The sequence below is a fragment of the Crotalus tigris genome, unplaced genomic scaffold (assembly GCF_016545835.1).
Source record: "Crotalus tigris isolate CLP2741 ecotype Arizona unplaced genomic scaffold, ASM1654583v1 scf7180000017731.4096049, whole genome shotgun sequence".
Lineage (NCBI taxonomy): Eukaryota > Metazoa > Chordata > Lepidosauria > Squamata > Viperidae > Crotalus > Crotalus tigris.
This window is the reverse complement of record NW_024096599.1, coordinates 3,906,464-3,923,208: the sequence shown is the minus strand read 5'-3', so window position 1 is coordinate 3,923,208 and position 16,745 is coordinate 3,906,464. Positions and strand designations below refer to the sequence as shown.

Below are 16,745 nucleotides of genomic sequence, written 5' to 3'. Positions count from 1 at the left end.
GTTAAAGTAAAACTATATAGTACAATCTAAATAGCTTCATCCTAAGATTATTTTTATATGGTTTACCACTTGCACAGTCTTCTCCGAAGGTCATTATCACAACAATCCTTGTCCAGATGTGGGAGCTGTTAACTTGAAGTTCTGAATCAAAACTGGCCTAACTGCATTGCTGAAAAGTTTGTTTCTAAGCAAAGAGCAGAGGTCTTATCTAAAGCAAAATTTATCAGGTCAGGTTAGAAGATGGAAAAGAAAAACAACCTCCACAGGAGGCTGTGGAGCCTTATGGCTGCAGGATGTTCCGGTAATCTGCAGCATTTTCTGCAGCCAGAAGGCTCCACACACATTGGCACTACTCAGCTGACCCTGCAGACCAGAAAAACCTCCAAATGGCCCCAATGACTCTCTAAAAGAAGGCAAATGACCAGCTGTCTGCAAGGAATATAAATCCTTCCATTCCCCACCATCCAGGCAGAGCTGAAGAAGCTTCTTGGATGACAAGCGAAATGTCTTCAAAGAAAACAAGCAAGTCCAGTTGCCTCCTGAAAAAGCACCTTTGGGACAATCATTCTTATGTCTTTCTAATCCTAGCCGAAAGGTGTCCTCCATACTCTTTCTAAATCACTTGGCCTTCCATCTCCTCCCTAGTCCACAGTGGATAAAGCTAAAGTTGTATTTATCTGTTCCATTTTTTGATTAGTATTCTCCTTGTTCTCCCAACACTGTTGGTCATGGACACAGTCTATGTTCCATCACTTATAATGTGGTTAATGATCAAAAACCGAGATATCACCAGCTCCTTGTGTGTATACTTTAGGCTGTGCTGATATGCATTCCTTCCCTCTGGTTGCTTGATGCTCCAGTGGCTATACTGGCTTAGGCTATAGACCAGAGGTCCCCAACCTTTTGGGCACCAGGGACCAGTTCTGTGGAGAGAGGTTTTTCCACAGACTGGAGGGTATGTGGTTTTGTGTTCTGCCTGCATCTTGTGGATGAGGCTTTGTTTGTTTGTACAGACCAGTTGCTGGCATGCCGCGGCTCAGTACTGGTCCATGGGGACCCTGCTATAGACCCTGGACACCTAGATACAGCAGATGCATTTCTGACTGGCATTCTGGAAAGCGCCAGCCAGTAATATCCTTATGTAAATGGTTTAGCATTATTTTCAACTAGATTTATTATTTATTTATTTATGAGACTTATATACCACTTTAAGTGCAAGCACTCTCTAAGCGGTGTATACCAGTAAGCAATGTGTATATATATATATATATATATATATATATATATATATATATATATATATAGTTTTCTGAGGTTTTCGCGGGTATTTGTATGTAGGTCTTTGGTTGTTCGGGTTTTCTCCCGCGTAAAATTGGAAGTGTCTTGGCGACGTTTCGACGAAGTCCCATTCGTCATCTTCAGGCTGGTGTTTTCAGCTTCGTGCTTTGAGCAGCAATGTGTGGTCTTAGCTGTTTCTTCCTTTTAACTGCCAGTGGGGGTATGAACTGATTGGGTGGGAGCTTGGCTGTGTTCTGATTGGGTGGAGGTGTGTTCTGATTGGTTAGGGGCTTGGCTGTGCTCTGATTGGCTGGGGGTTGGAGTGTTCTGTTTGGTTCTGTTGTGCTCAGGTTAGTCTGAGTTGCAGAGGGGTTTAAGATTTTGGGCTGCCTTGCTATTTTTTGGCTTCGCGTTTGTGGTCGTGCCTCATTTTCATGGAGGGTGTCAGTTTGCTTCATGTATGGATTGGAGGGCTTTAAAGTGGCTAATGATGCAGCTCTGGTCTGGCTTCTGGTTTGTGGTCGTGCCTCATCATCGGTGTGGCTTTGGGTTTGCTTTTTGCGTGGATGTGTGGTGGTGACATCCTGTGTGGTTTTTGTGAGTGTGGGTCTGGTATCATTTTTTGTGTTAGGGAGTCGTTTGTCAATAAGGGCGGGTTTCCAAATGGCTGGTAGGCGGGAGGTATCATCTCGCTTGTTCATGCTGTGTGGGCGTTTTTCTATCTCGATGGCTTCTCTGATTATTCTGTTATTAAAATGTTCACTTTTGGCAATGGTTCTGGTATTTTTAAAATTTTGTCCTGTGGCTTTAAGGTGTGGAGGGGAAGTTTGTTTTTTTTTGACGTTATTCTTCAAATGCGCACCAAAAAAAGGCAGCCCAAAATCTTAAACCCCTCTGCAACTCAGACTAACCTGAGACAACCAAACAGAACACTCCCCCAGCCAATCAGAGCACAGCCAACCCCCCAGCCAATCAGAGCACAGCCACCCCCCAGCCAATCAGAGCACAGCCACGCCCCTAACCAATCAGAACACACCTCCACCCAATCAGAACACAGCCAAGCTCCCACCCAATCAGTTCATACCCCCACTGGCAGTTAAAAGGAAGAAACAGCTAAGACCACACATTGCTGCTCGAAGCACGAAGCTGAAAACACCAGCCTGAAGATGACGAATGGGACTTCGTCGAAACGTCGCCAAGACACTTCCAATTTTACGCGGGAGAAAACCCGAACAACCAAAGACCTACATATATATATATATATATATATATATATATATATATATATATATATATATATATATTTACATTGCCCCCCAACAATCTGGGTCCTCATTTTACCTACCTCAGAAGGATGGAAGGCTGAGTCAACCTTGAGCCGGTGAGATTTGAACCACTGACCTGCTGAACACAGTCAGCTAAAGTGGCCTGCAGTACTACACTCTAACTGCTGTGCAACCTCGGCTCTTCTCAAGTTGCATTCCAATGGCTGTATGTTACTGATTCTGTTCCAAGTAAGCACATTTTTCCACTTTATCTGCATAGGTTTCAGATGACCATTTGCCCCACAGTTTTTATTACTAGGGAGGGAGAGATAATGCTGCAATATCATTTTGTTTACTTTATGGACTACTTCCAGGTGGTGTCAGGCACAAGGTCAAAATTATAATCATTGGTTTCTCATTGCCGATGCTGCAGCAAGTAATAGAATAAGTAGAAATATTATTTGTTCCTATTTATGCAAATAAAATATTTACTGAATTCCCTCTCTCTATATAGCAAGCGTTCCTCCATACCTGTGACTATCAAATGGGCTTATGTCTGGACATAAATGTAGAATTCCTTCAAAACACAATGAAGCCCATATTGTTCTATTCTGTGCTGCCACGCAGCATCAGTTTAACTATCACGGCAACACAATTTATGCTGATTTTTTTTCTTTTTGCCAGGTGTTTATTGGATGACTCAATTCAATGAAGAACTCAAGGACTACATGTACAACTCAAGAGCTGTGAATAAAATGAATTAGAAGAAACACAGGAGTTTTAAATAGGCTCCTAATACAATTGTTTCTAGCATGGGTAGCTATGTAGAAGTCACTTTATCTACTTGTGAATCATTTTCAGTGTCAGGTTCTAGCACAAAATAAGCTATTCCAGCTCTCTGATAATAAAACTTAACAGTTAGCAAGGAACCTTTTAACATCTTTATACAAAATGATGTAGTGATATATTTGGAATGCAACTGAAGCAAGTATTCAATATAATTGTCTGTATTCCACATTGTATGTGCAAATTTTGATGGTATCAATGCAGTTAATTTAACATCCTGACCTTATCACACTATTGAATTCTGTGAAGTAAATAAAATGTGTATGATAAGAAAAATGCATTAAAATAATAGGAACTAGGTGATTTTAATTCAACCTCTTTCCAAAGTATCCAGACCGCTACTAAAATAAAGAGTGCATTTTTTTTCTATTTTTCTCCCTTTTAAGGAAAATATTAACTCACTCTCCTGAGAATCTCAAGTCACACAGAACTGATATTACAGGAACTGTGCCAATTTTAATGCCTCTTCTTTCAGACTCAATCTGAGAACTACAGAATTTTGGATCTGTTCCTAGAACAAAGCAACAGTACTTTCCATTCCGTTAAATGCTAAGCATACGGCCCTTTCTGGTCTTGAAGTGGCAGGCCAATGTGTATTTATTTACTATCAGGATATGTATTAAGTAAAGCTGACTTACATTTCATTACTGTTTGCTAGTCCTTTCTGTTGCTATTTAACTTCACATTTGAAAGAAATCCTGACAACCAAAAAGTTGGGATTTTTGTAAATGGATTAATACTTTGTATCAGAAAGATAACTGAAGACATTGGGACAGCTGGACCCCCCACCGGGACACAGATTGTGTTGCTAATAAAAAAAATAGTTTTTTCAGTTCTATTTGGATTGTCTTTCACCTCTTTTACCTAGTCACCACTGTTTTTCTTTGTGGTTGTTGTTTTTTGTTCCCCATTCCTTCCTTCATCCCTTTGTTTCTTCCGTATGGTGGTGAAATGGAAGAAAATTATGTAGTTATAAATAATGTTATGTTTTGAAGGGAATTATAAAAAAAGAATAAGAATGGAGGAAGAGAAGCCTTATAGTTAATGAACTTCAGCATATTATAGATAATAAATTAGCTAATACAAGAAACATAAAAGATGTCTTCGATACTCACTTGTAACAGTTAATGGCCAATTTCAAAAGTGTCTTTATAGTTTTGAAAAACAAATGACCTTACTTGTGGTATCCAGAAACCAACAGATTCCTGCAATGATGAGGCTGATCATATTAGTAAAATTTCAGTCATTTTTAGTAGTACAACATTCTGGGCCTGCAAGTTTTCTAATGGATTTTTAGAACACATAAATATTTTCATTAATTATTTATATTTAACATGCTTTTTAATATGTAGAGCCTTTGTATTTATCTTCCTCATTTACATATTATTAGCATCATTTGCCCATGAAATCATTTAGTACACATTACTCTGGTCTTATTTTGACATCGGCATTCCCCTGTTGTATACTCTCAGTTTTAATCTAATTATTATTTTTAAAATACCATTCAGTAATTATCTTCTTTTAGGATTTTTTTTCCAGAGAGAGCATTAGATAAAACTATATCTAGATGGACATAATTTGTTAATTTGTTGCAAGTGCTATAATAGCTGAAAATAAAACAGCTGGAGAATAAAAATCCAAATCTATTCTCAGGGAGACCCATAGGGGAAAAATAATTTGTATCCCTATTATTTTTTTGAGATGAAATCATTTCTGAGATCATTACAAGAATAGTTTATATCAAATAATCATAGAGGGCAGTAACTACAAAATAGAAGTCAATTATGAATTTGAGAATATTTAAACCCAAATATCAGGGCTGGTTTGAGGAAACTGGAGGCTCAATACAAACTCAAATTTAAAGAGCACACCTATGCTTGCAGCTCAAAGTAGTATTACAAATGGGAGATTAAAATTATGTCTTCAACAGCTTGAAGTTGGGCTTAAAAATTATTTTATTTATTCCAATTGTAAAGAATTCACTATAAATTAAAATACAACCTTCCTCAAGAATTCCTTACCATTGTGGTCAAATAAAATGGGGAAAATAATAGAATATATGTTTATATAACATTTGTGCACAAGCAATGAAGAATGAATGAATGAATGAATGCTTTATTCAGTTATAACTAAAATTTTCCTTCAGGTATGGGAATGAATATAAATGTATTAGACCCAAAAGATTTTTTTTCTTTACCTAAGCAGCATGTAATTTTGCATTCCCTCTGTCCTCTAAGAATTTTTTTCTATATCTTTGTTCTTCTAATATATATCATCAGATACATCACTTTAAATTTAAATTTACATGGAGAAGAGTCTTTACATGGGATAACATAAAATAAGTCTTTGGATTATTTCTTCTGGATGTTAGAAACCTCAGACTAGAGCAATTAGGAAAGCTATCAGTAGCTAAAAGAATGGATAATATAATTCATGGACCTGCTCTTTATTCTCAAGGTTCTGTGCTGGTCCTGTCACACTGTTTAGATGTGCTATAGATAACCTTTGGACCAAGTTATCCAGAACTGCAAAATGCACTAGGTTTACATAGCTGCCCATGTGATAGTGTCTGCTTGTGTCAATCAACATAGCAAGCATTAAAAACAATGTCTCCAGTCCAGGATTCATTAACTCATATTGATCAACACAATATTTATGATCATTGCTTTTAGTACTCTGTAGCTATAATTTTGCTTCTACAGTACCTTCCTCTATTGAAATGTCTTCCACTTTAGACAGCCACGACTCTGCTTTGTGATGCTTCTAACTGAAGAATAAGAAGTCCTATTTGCTATATGGAATGCTAACTAATTAGCAAGTTTAATGTAAATGCACCCTAATATAGCCATTAAGTCAAGATATCCATTTGAATGTAATTATATGCAAACTATACAGGAAATTAATTACATGCATCCTTTTTCGTAGAAAGGTGTTGGAGAGCTAGAGGGGATGACACACAGCATACCGTGAAGGACATAAATTGCCATGAATGTTAATGCCTTTTGTGGTGTGTGGTGCACATAGTGCTACTCTCCTTTCTCCATTATGGCATCATGAAAATCACAGTTACTGTGAGTAAAATTATTAGGGGGTTACCAATAAAACATTGTTAAATTGTTTTTAACTTATTTAAATGGAAAATTTCTCTCTAAGAAGAAGAACTTAACTTCTTTCCTAAACATAGGGAAGGGAAGCTTGAGTATACAATTGATCCCTTTGGGTTGCAATCTACAGAATGGGTGCAACATAGAAGATCTCTTCTGTATGTCCCCTAAAAGGATCTCAAAAATTTAGGTCACATTTAAGAGGCCCTTATCTAATGACATTGCTATCTAGAAAGCAGACCAAAAAGATATCCCTGGGATTGTTAAATCCCAAACCAGCTAGGATTTTAAATGTCCATTTTCAACTGTGCCCAGAAATCAGTAAGATTTCAATTTAAATATATATTCCTGATGTCATGCATAGTTATCAGTACCTACCACTAACTCAGTAGGAGGAAAAACTGCCAAATATGTACCCTCTAATCTATACATTTTCTTCCTATTGAGTTATTGGATTACTGCAGTTATGCCACATTCAGGTAGCAAGCTGAAATTAGTCTAAAGTGATCTACATGAATAAGGAATAACAGAAAAGAGCAAAGTTCATAATGTTGAAAGGGAAAGTAGCATTGTATTAAGCAAGCATTTGGAGTAGATATACTACTTGTGTATTCTACATTTTGCATATGAGCATAAAATTATGGTAAGACTCCTTGGAAAAGATGGTCTGCCAGAAGGTTTGATATTATACCCACTCCTAATTTGTAACAGGAAAACACCATACCCTAATACTTTTTCTTAGCAACTAGCATTTCAAGGCTGCTGCAGAGAACAGATAGCATTATCCCATCCTAGATGAGGTATTGCTTGTGTCTCTTTGTATTATACTGAGAATAAACTGCGAAGATAAAATGGATTGTAGAGTGGCTGCTTTTAAACATCCATCCACACCATTAATGCCATAATATATAGGTTAAAATGATATGAAAAAGAGGGGAGTGAGGAGGAAGCAGGTTAAGTAAACTGACATAAGAAATGGAAAAATACAATTTTGCTGAATTATTGGTCAATTTTTTCAAAACATGACAAATGCTAAAGCTGAGATTAGAGGCAAAACTAACCAATGTGGCTTCTTCTTCTGAAAGAACCTATGTTTAAAGAGGCAGATGCTTTATTATCTCAGAAAATTCTCTATATTTTTCAGCTATACTGAAAAATTACAAGGAAAAAGAATATTTTCAAGACTCTGAAAAATAATGAGAAGGCCATGAAAGGAACTGTTTATTTAGATAACGAAGGGCTATTCTGAGTTAAAGAACTTTGATCACACAGGGCACTGATACTTTGTCACTGAAATGGAAATTGGAAAGCTGCAAAACAAAATCCACACTTCTAAATATTAAAAGCAGTTTCTTTCTTGTTCTTTGATTAGAAACCAGACAAGAAAGTTGTGTAAAAAAAAACCAAAAGCCTGAAGAATTATTTTTTTCATGATGAAAAAAATGTGACAGAAATATATATATATATATATATATATATATATATATATATATATATACACACACATATTTATTGTAAGTACAATAATGTACTTAGAAACAGAGTGTAACAAATGGTTGAACATATGCTCAAATAATGGGGGTCAATGTGGCTCACAGCTATAGAGAACATCCAGTACCAATGAAATTCCCCAATCACCAGACTTTTCAATGAGAGGAAACCTCTACATACTCAGATACATTTTAAATATATTTTAATCCATCATAAGCTCCCATGAGGCCAAAGGAAACGTGGATCATGGTAAAATATTCTCCAGCATGTTCTGGATATTAACTAGGTAACCTTTGTTACTCTTCTGTGTTCATTGTTCCGCTAAACCAAAACAAGATTTCATTAATGCTATTTGTTTGTATAGTGTCTTCATGCCAGACATGATTCATGACAACTACCAAGACAGTTCCCTCCTGCTTCCTTTCCACCATTTTCCAAAAGAGGTTTGCTACTAATTTCTTACTAGGGCTGAAAACAGCCAACCCCAAATTACCCAGCTGGCTTCAGGCGTTAAAGTAGGATTAGATCTTAGTCTCCCGATTTCTAGCCTAGTTCCTTAACCATTAGACCAAAGTGGTATTTGTTATGTGCAACCTGTATTTCAGCCTCCTACTGCTTTCAAATTATAGAATGGCCTGCTAATGTATTATGATTTAATACTAAACCTTGGCACAGGATAGGAAGCAGAGATAAATATGCAACTGATAATTTCCCCAAAAGCCCAAACAAGTATGGTATTGTTTTTCTAGTTTGATTTCCAGACTGTAGTTCTTCTGCCCTTTATTCATTTTTGCAGGAACATGTTGCTCAGCATAGAGATTATTCATGGAATTTTACACTATTAACAAATGTGCTGGAAACTTCAGTGCTTTTCTCAAACTAATAATTCTGGCACACACTGCAAAAATAATAGCCGTCAGCTTTTGGGCAATGAAAATTTGCTCTTTTACTGGTATAAACGATACTTCAGTGTATCTAGGAAAGCCCAACATCACACAAGATTGGCATCCATTCTCATGTTACATTTCCTGTCTTTTAAGCCTTTCAGGGATGCTGACACCAAAAAGAGGAGGGTGGTTTATAATTATACGTATCTTCCAGTGTAAATGATATGCACATGCACAGATCGTGGATCTAGTTTTGCTCTTAATAAGTCTGCTTCTTTTCTTCTCCTTGTTTCTTGCAGATAGGGTGGTATTAAATTTAAATGAGATTGCAGTAGCTGGATAAGAAGCACTGTCTAGCTTAAAGTCATAACACATGCTTCTAAAGTAAACCAGCATTAAAACAACTCAATATGGTAATTAAGATAGAAAAAGGCAGTACTAAGCTGCATAGCCTATCAGATTCCTTAGGGAGAAAAAAATACTGACATGATTTGAAATGTGTCCAAGGGGTTTAGTTAGTCTCCAATTAACTGAAAAGTTACGCTATTAAAATGCATAACAAATACCAGCCTACATATTCCTGAACCTGTCATTATTTAAGTCCTAATTTCAGATGGTTCTTTCATTATAGCACATATCCAAAAAGCTAGCACTGACTGTTAATTACATTGTACAATCATTGCTATCAGGTGTTAAATTGGAAGGACAGCCGACTCCAGGGCATATCTGGTTGAATCACAAGGAGGGAGCTCTTAACCGAAAGCAAACAACTGAGCAAAGGCAAACATTCAAGAACAATCTGCAATAAAGCAAAGGGCAAATGGTCTTTGCTATGTAACCTTGCATTTCACACCTGCTGAAAACTCCAGGGGGGTCCAGCTCAAGCAGTCAAAGAGAGTGGAGAAAACACAAGGAGTTGAAGATAAACCTTGATCATTTCTTTTCCTCAACTACTAAACCATGGAAAGGTACAAAAACAGCCAAGTTGAAGTATTGCTGTTGAACAGCTTTTGAAAAGTGTTCAAGTGTGAAGTTCGTGTGTGCTTGAAAGCTTTCAAACCTGTTCATTTACATAATATGTATATACTACCAGGGGCGAACAGCACTCCCAGATATGGACTCATATGGCGGAATTGGGCCACCGCTTTAATTTTAATGAGGTAGACGTCTTGGCTAGTGACAGTACAAAGGGAGGCCGACTGCTAAAGGAAGCATGGCTATCCAATAGCAGCTCTATCAACCGGCATATTGACCTCTGTCCAGCACACTTGGCATTTAGATCATGGAGTGCGACCAACCACCCATCTCGCTATTACCGGCCCGACAACAAACCTAGCGAGAAAGCCACAGGTGATATGCCAACCCCCCAGTCAGCTTGGTGCAATCCAGAAGAGGAGGGACAGCGACTAAGAATCCCCACTACCCCCGCAATGTTAACACGCTTGCAAAAAGCTAAGAGAGCAATAGAAATTAAAGCCCAGAACTCCTGCATTATGAACATCGGAGATATCCCATTTAGCATGCAAGGAAACACGATAGACAAAGATGGGGAGAGATCGTTAAACCGGACACCTCACCGACGCTCAGAAAGAAACAAGATGACCGACTTAAGGGAGAAGAAGCGACCCCCCTACTCCGCATCATCAGCCGGCCCAAAAACATATGGAGTGCGGGACGGCACTGAGCATAAAAACAAGCCTGCGGACGCTCCGGAAAGTAAGGAGAAAAACGAGCCCAGACGGAGAGGTGCGAGAGAGGGTGGAGCTAATGAGATCAGCTTACCGCGCCTCGTACCGGCAACACCCATGGACTCCAAAGACTCCTGTCATACACACGCAGGAGCGAGAGACGTCGGAACGAAGAGGAGGGTAAAGAAGGAGCGTTATCACGCTCAGAAAGATCGCAACTCCACCCCCCCCAGACCAAGACCTCGGATTATAGCATGTGCGACAAGAGCGCAGAGGACAAAAAGGAGGGGAAGGGTGTGGTAGTCAAAGATAATTATAACTATGAGACCACCCCCATAGAAAAACAACCTATTGAGCCACCCCAACCGATCTGGAACACTGCGTATGACCATCTTGATGACAGTTGGGCACGAGGGAGGGGCGTTAAGGACGAAAAGAAAGATACTCATAGAGAAAGTGACTGGGTAAAACGTGATCTGGGAAAAGAAAAGGACAAATGCAAATTACCACTCAAACCCGAAAGGGAGAATGGATTGAGGGATAGAGACAGTCGGAGAGATAAGGAGTTTATACCACCTGCCTCAGAAGTCAAATAAAAGAAGGTAGATGAAGATACACACGTAGCTAGGAAGGACAGGAAGAAACGAACCACCGGAGCACAATTTAACCAATTGGGCCCGATGACGGGATCAAGGAGCCGAGTGCAGACTCCGGCTTCCCTATAAAATGACTCTCTCACACCCTGGCGGCCCAGCCCTGATGATGCCGGCAGGTGACGGCGAAAGCTTGGCGTTTTTAAATTAAACTTTTATAGTTTTAATTAGTACCTTGGTGTTCATTTTATTTTAGATATGAATATTCCCAGGGTTCATATTTTTAGCATCATTAACCATACTACCATTTGAAGGACATGGAATGTGTGCACTTACTCCTGGGCATTGCCAGGCATCATTGCCAAAGCTGGGCTTTGGGAAAATATGTATGAGTGAATATGAAGTATATCTTTGCCTTTTATGCAGATAGTTCAATCATAATACAGTGTATGCTAGGAAACTTGAGGCCCAGCAGCATTCTCTAAATTAGCTGCACTAATATGACTAGGAAATTCAAAGGTTTCTTGGACACTGATACCAGCAGCTTGAATTTCCCATTTGCTTATGCCCCATAGAGACTGTTGTACTTGGAAGGTCTGATCATAATGCTAGATCCGTAGTAGCGAACCTATGGCACGTGTGCCACAGGTGGCACACAGAGCCCTCTCTGTAGGCACGTGTGCCATCGCCCCAGTCCTAGGCCTTCAGCTGGGTTTTATAAAACCTTTTCGCTTTAGGCCTCCGCCACCGTGTGCAAAAACAAAAAGGTTCAATCAATCAATTTCAACTTCTTGCAGGAAAAAAATGATTTCACAAAGTTGGAATTGATTGATTAAACTTTTTAGTCCCACCCAGTCTGTCATTACCACTGCAGCCACGCCCACCCAATGGGTTACACTCACCCAATGGGCCACACCCACCCAATGACCACACCAACCTGGCACCTGACGATACATAACCAGGTATTGGGTTGCAGTTTGGGCACTCGGTCTCTAAAAGGTTCACCATCACTGTGCTAGATAATCTGTGATTTATTGCCTTCTTAATTATGACAGAACCATAGCTGAGTGTCACTTTTTCCCATCAGCTTTTGGGAAGAATTTATAGAATCAGGAAGTAACACATTAACAATACGTTTGCTTCCTGGTATTATTGTGAAGTTCATCTACAGCCAATATTATGAAGAGATTTGAAAAGGGATCATTAATAATTAAAGAATTCTCCTTTCATGCCGTTCTGGAACCAGCCCTCTCACTGGAGGTACAAAAGAAGATTATTAAACAGGACTAACTTGAAATATATTTTTTGTGTATATGTTTTGTCTTTGTTTTTCACTCATCCAGTTATTTTTTTAAAGGTGGTTATTTAGTATATCTACTAATAAAGATAATGTTTCATTTGATTTAACCTTGACTCTTGATAATTTAATGGATACACACATGTAGCTTTCAGGAACACTATTGAAGTATTTTGTAATTGCTGCCTTTTTTTTTTAACCTCTCAGTCTAGTTGATGATCTTGGGAATTTATGATGGTCTTCCATCCAAATAGGAATGAATGTGCTTTGTTTTTTGAGATCAGACAAACTTGGACCACCTTATGTTACCAGTGCCAAACATAGAGACTTAAAATAAAGCATAAATGAAAGTTAGTTACTGCCAAAATGAGATGCCTGAGGAAAGCTGGCAGAATGACTAAGGGTTAAAATCAGGAATGAGATTATAAGGAAAAGAATTGGAATAGAACCAATATTAAACTACATAAAAAGATAGCAAATAAAGTGGTTTGTCCATCTGGAGAGACTATCTGGGGATTCCATACCATGTAAGGCATACATAAAAAGGTCAAAGAGCATGAAGCATACCTGGAAGAAAATGGAAATACAATGTCGCTATCAAACAACAATGGTTGAGGCTGGGAGAAATGCAAGAACCAAAACTTTGTATTAAGGAAGAGGAGGAGAAAGATTGGAGAGATGCTGTCCTTTAATGGGCCATCATAACTGCTGATAATATCAGCCTCTCTAGGCAGACATAAAATTGAAGCTTCCCAAATATTTGAAAGGACACAACTTTAGGGTAATGTAGGAACAGAATCTATTCCAAACAGCTGGCAGTTTCTGAAAGCTGTGAGTCCCTTTAAGAAAGTATCTCTTCTTCTAGTTTGCATCCAATATTCCCCTCCTTCTTGTGTTTTTCTCTGGGTAACAGATGTCCTGCTTTCTAGTTCTCAGGATCATCAGTGGGATTTGCTCATCTACATTCTGTACATTCCTATTCCAAGAATCTGTTAACTATAATAGAGTTGTGAGTGATAAAGTACAACGTGTATGGGTAATGCTATTTAAAAAGTTGTGATGGTCAAAAGAATGCGTATGTTTAAAAGCACCATTCTTGGTGACCAAAAGGGGCATTTGTAGGGTAAAGGAAAAATTAAAGATGCTGATTGAAGTTCTACCCCTTTTGTACAGGCATTTGGTGAACAGGTTATTATAACCATTACTATCATATTTTCAAGTTGCAAATTTAGAAAATTGAAACATCAGTTGAGTCAATGAAAAATATAAACACCAAAGAGAAGCTATACATTTCTAGGCTGGACTTTCACTTCTTTCCAAGCTATGATTTCTTTAAACCATGACTAGTTAAATAAGCCTCAATTAATTAGGTTGTGCTAAAACTATATTTTCATTTAGTTTGATATATAATCCCAAGCTATAAATTATTATTATTTAAATGTATTATAACAGCCCTCTCTAAAAAATGCACTTGATCTTGAAAAAGAAAAGCAATATCAGCTTAGTGCCGAGAGGTAGGAATGAATGAGAGGGAAAACTCAAGACTGCCCTGTCTTGATTCTCTTTAAAGAATCAATTCTCCCTTCTTTAGAGTTCCAGGAATTCATGTGGTTTTTATTTTCCTCTAACAGACAGCCTTGAAGGGCTGACACAAACAGGGGTTTTAGAATGAGAGGTATAGAGGAGATAGATGCAACAATCAGAATTCAATGAGTTGTATGCCAATTCATAATTTCAAATTGGCCATGATTTTTATTCCATGATTTGCCAAGAAAACTACATGGATACAACCATGAAATCACCAGGACTCATTCTTGACTTAAAAGAAGCTTGATTTTACATAATTTATAAACAACTATATGTTTTAGATTAGTTATTTATGTTTCTACAACAACTTTGCAACATTTCTTTCTGGTGACATGACAGATCTTTTTTGGAAATGTGACAAGCTCTAGTTTAGCAATATGTGCAACTAGCTTTTGAAAGTAAATACCACATCCCTTCTCCTTCTCAAGCGTCCTTGCAAGGGGAACTGAAATTATCATTCTATTTTTAAATTGATCTGTTTCTACAAATACTGAAAATCATGAGATCCTGGCTTATTTACATAAGCAAGCAGCAAATCACAATCTCTTATTGGAATATATTTTGATCGTGCTTTGGAATATAATGAGAATTTTAAAGTCAGCAATGATTATGTATCTGAGAATGTTGGGGTTATTGCTTACATTGTGTGTCTTATTTCATCTGGAATCATTGGGTGGAGATAATAAATGTGTATAATAAATAAATACATAAATAAATTTATATTAATATCTTCTTATATGTAAACTTGAACTCTGCAAAAATTATTGCCAAGGAAAAAATCCTGCCTACTGATTATTTACTCAATGTTTGAGAAAGCATTTATATTTGTGTTTCAATAAATCTAATTTTAGCAGCCATTATTTAAAAGGAAAATAAATATATTTGTTAGATACATACATGTCAATAATTCAAGTATTTGTGGCTCTGTGACCATGTCCTCTTGTCCTGGTTTCTCCACTTGTTCTACCCAGCTTCTATGAAGAGATATAAAAGAAAGCTTATGAAGCCTTCTCTCCATGCAACTTGAGATCTTTATAAATTTGATAATTGAAATCATACTTAAGTTCAACAAATGGTGAATATAATGCCCTCCAGATCTCATCATCCCATTTTAGAAAGGAGGATGCAATTTGAGGATTTATGTGGCTGAATTAATTAAATGAAGTTCATAAATACAATATCTTAGTGATATCATCCATCTGAATAATGAGGAAAGGTATGGATAAAATTTATACCGTTCCAAATATCTTTCAAAAATGCCAACTGGCTGTTTGTCTTCATTCCTATAGAACGGATTATTCTACACTTGTCATAGGTTCACAAAATCCCATACAAAAGAATTTTAACATGAATTGCTAATTTCTATTGTTAATCTTAACTTAATGGTTTTATTGAAAGATAAAGAAGAGCTAAATATTAAAATCCAGTTAAAAATCATCCACCAAAAATATTACTTTCTTTACGTCTAAAATACTCGGTGTGCATGGTTGTTCATTTATGTCGCTAACCCACAGAGGAAAAGTATATTTTACATTAATGGAGCACCTGATAGCATTCATTATTGGCTAAGAAATAGCTCAATTAACAGGAAAAATAATTATAATGTATATTTTACTAAAGAAAAGAACTTCTTAAAGGTTTCTCAGTGAACAAACAGGAAGATATAAAAATACATAGCAATGGTTTAAAAGGTTGGTTGATTTGGTTGGGATTATTATTCTGTCCCATTTATTTATTTATTTATGAAATGTACATAACCATACCTATTATCAAAGGCAGCTCTAAAGATCTGTTTATTCTTAGTTTGAGAGTTTATTTTAGCGCTTTTCATGTGTTTTAGTACACATGGAACACAGCATTTTCTAAACTAAGTTAAGAAGGAGGCCCATTACTCTTTGCCTCTTAGATACTGGAAGTATCAAAGCAGCAGTAATATTTCTTCAAAATAACTTCTTCTATTTATGCAATCAACTATAGGCTCTGTCTTGCAGCTCACTTTAAGGTGCATGGAGGAAACTCCTGGCTTAATTTTAAGACTTCTTATATTTTCCCCCCACTCAATGCTTTTGGTGAACTTTTGCATCGATCATAGTCAAGCTCTTTCTTTACAGGTAGTCCTCAACTTATAACTGGTTCAAATTAATAGGGGTCTTGGAAAGGATACTTCATGGACCATAAAACACTTCCCATTGTTGGAAAATGTTGTATATGCACATTCACAGTCACACGATTGAGATCTAGGTGCTTGGCAACTGGTCATGTTTATGACCAGTTGCCGAGTATCCATGATTATTCTATTCTATTCTATTCTATTCTATTCTATTCTATTCTATTCTATTCTATTCTATTCTATTCTATTCTATTCTATTCTAAATATCATTGCCATTTGCAATCGTCTTTGTCAACTTCCCCAGAAAGACAATTAGGAAGCTAGCAGGGAAGATTTGCAAGATGCTATCCCCTGCCGAAAGGTCTCCTTCTGCATGGAGCTGAAATCCTCTACCAGGCAACTATTTCACTCTGTCCATTTAATGACCTGGGAGAACATTTAACAACTGCAACCAGAAGTACAGGTTTCCAATCACTGAGTGAAGGACTCAGGTGAGCATCTCACTTAGTAACTGCTTCCCTCAAATGACCAAGATTCTGGTCCCAATTATAGACATAAGTCACAGACTACCTATATTATGTATGTTGAACACTGAGATG

General features: G+C 37.4%; 1 long non-coding RNA gene across 5 annotated transcripts in view; it reads right to left on the bottom strand.

Annotated features, from left to right (window-relative positions):
• The window catches only part of LOC120306299, a 124,138-nt gene that overhangs the window by 29,085 nt on the left and 78,308 nt on the right, over positions 1-16,745 (bottom strand). For 4 of the 5 annotated variants that reach the window (XR_005556229.1, XR_005556230.1, XR_005556231.1 and 1 more), the window contains one exon: positions 14,934-15,010. The exons of the other annotated variant lie outside the window; for it this stretch is intronic. This is a non-coding gene — a long non-coding RNA (uncharacterized LOC120306299). The remainder of the gene's footprint in view (positions 1-14,933; positions 15,011-16,745) is intronic. 5 annotated transcript variants of the gene reach the window in all.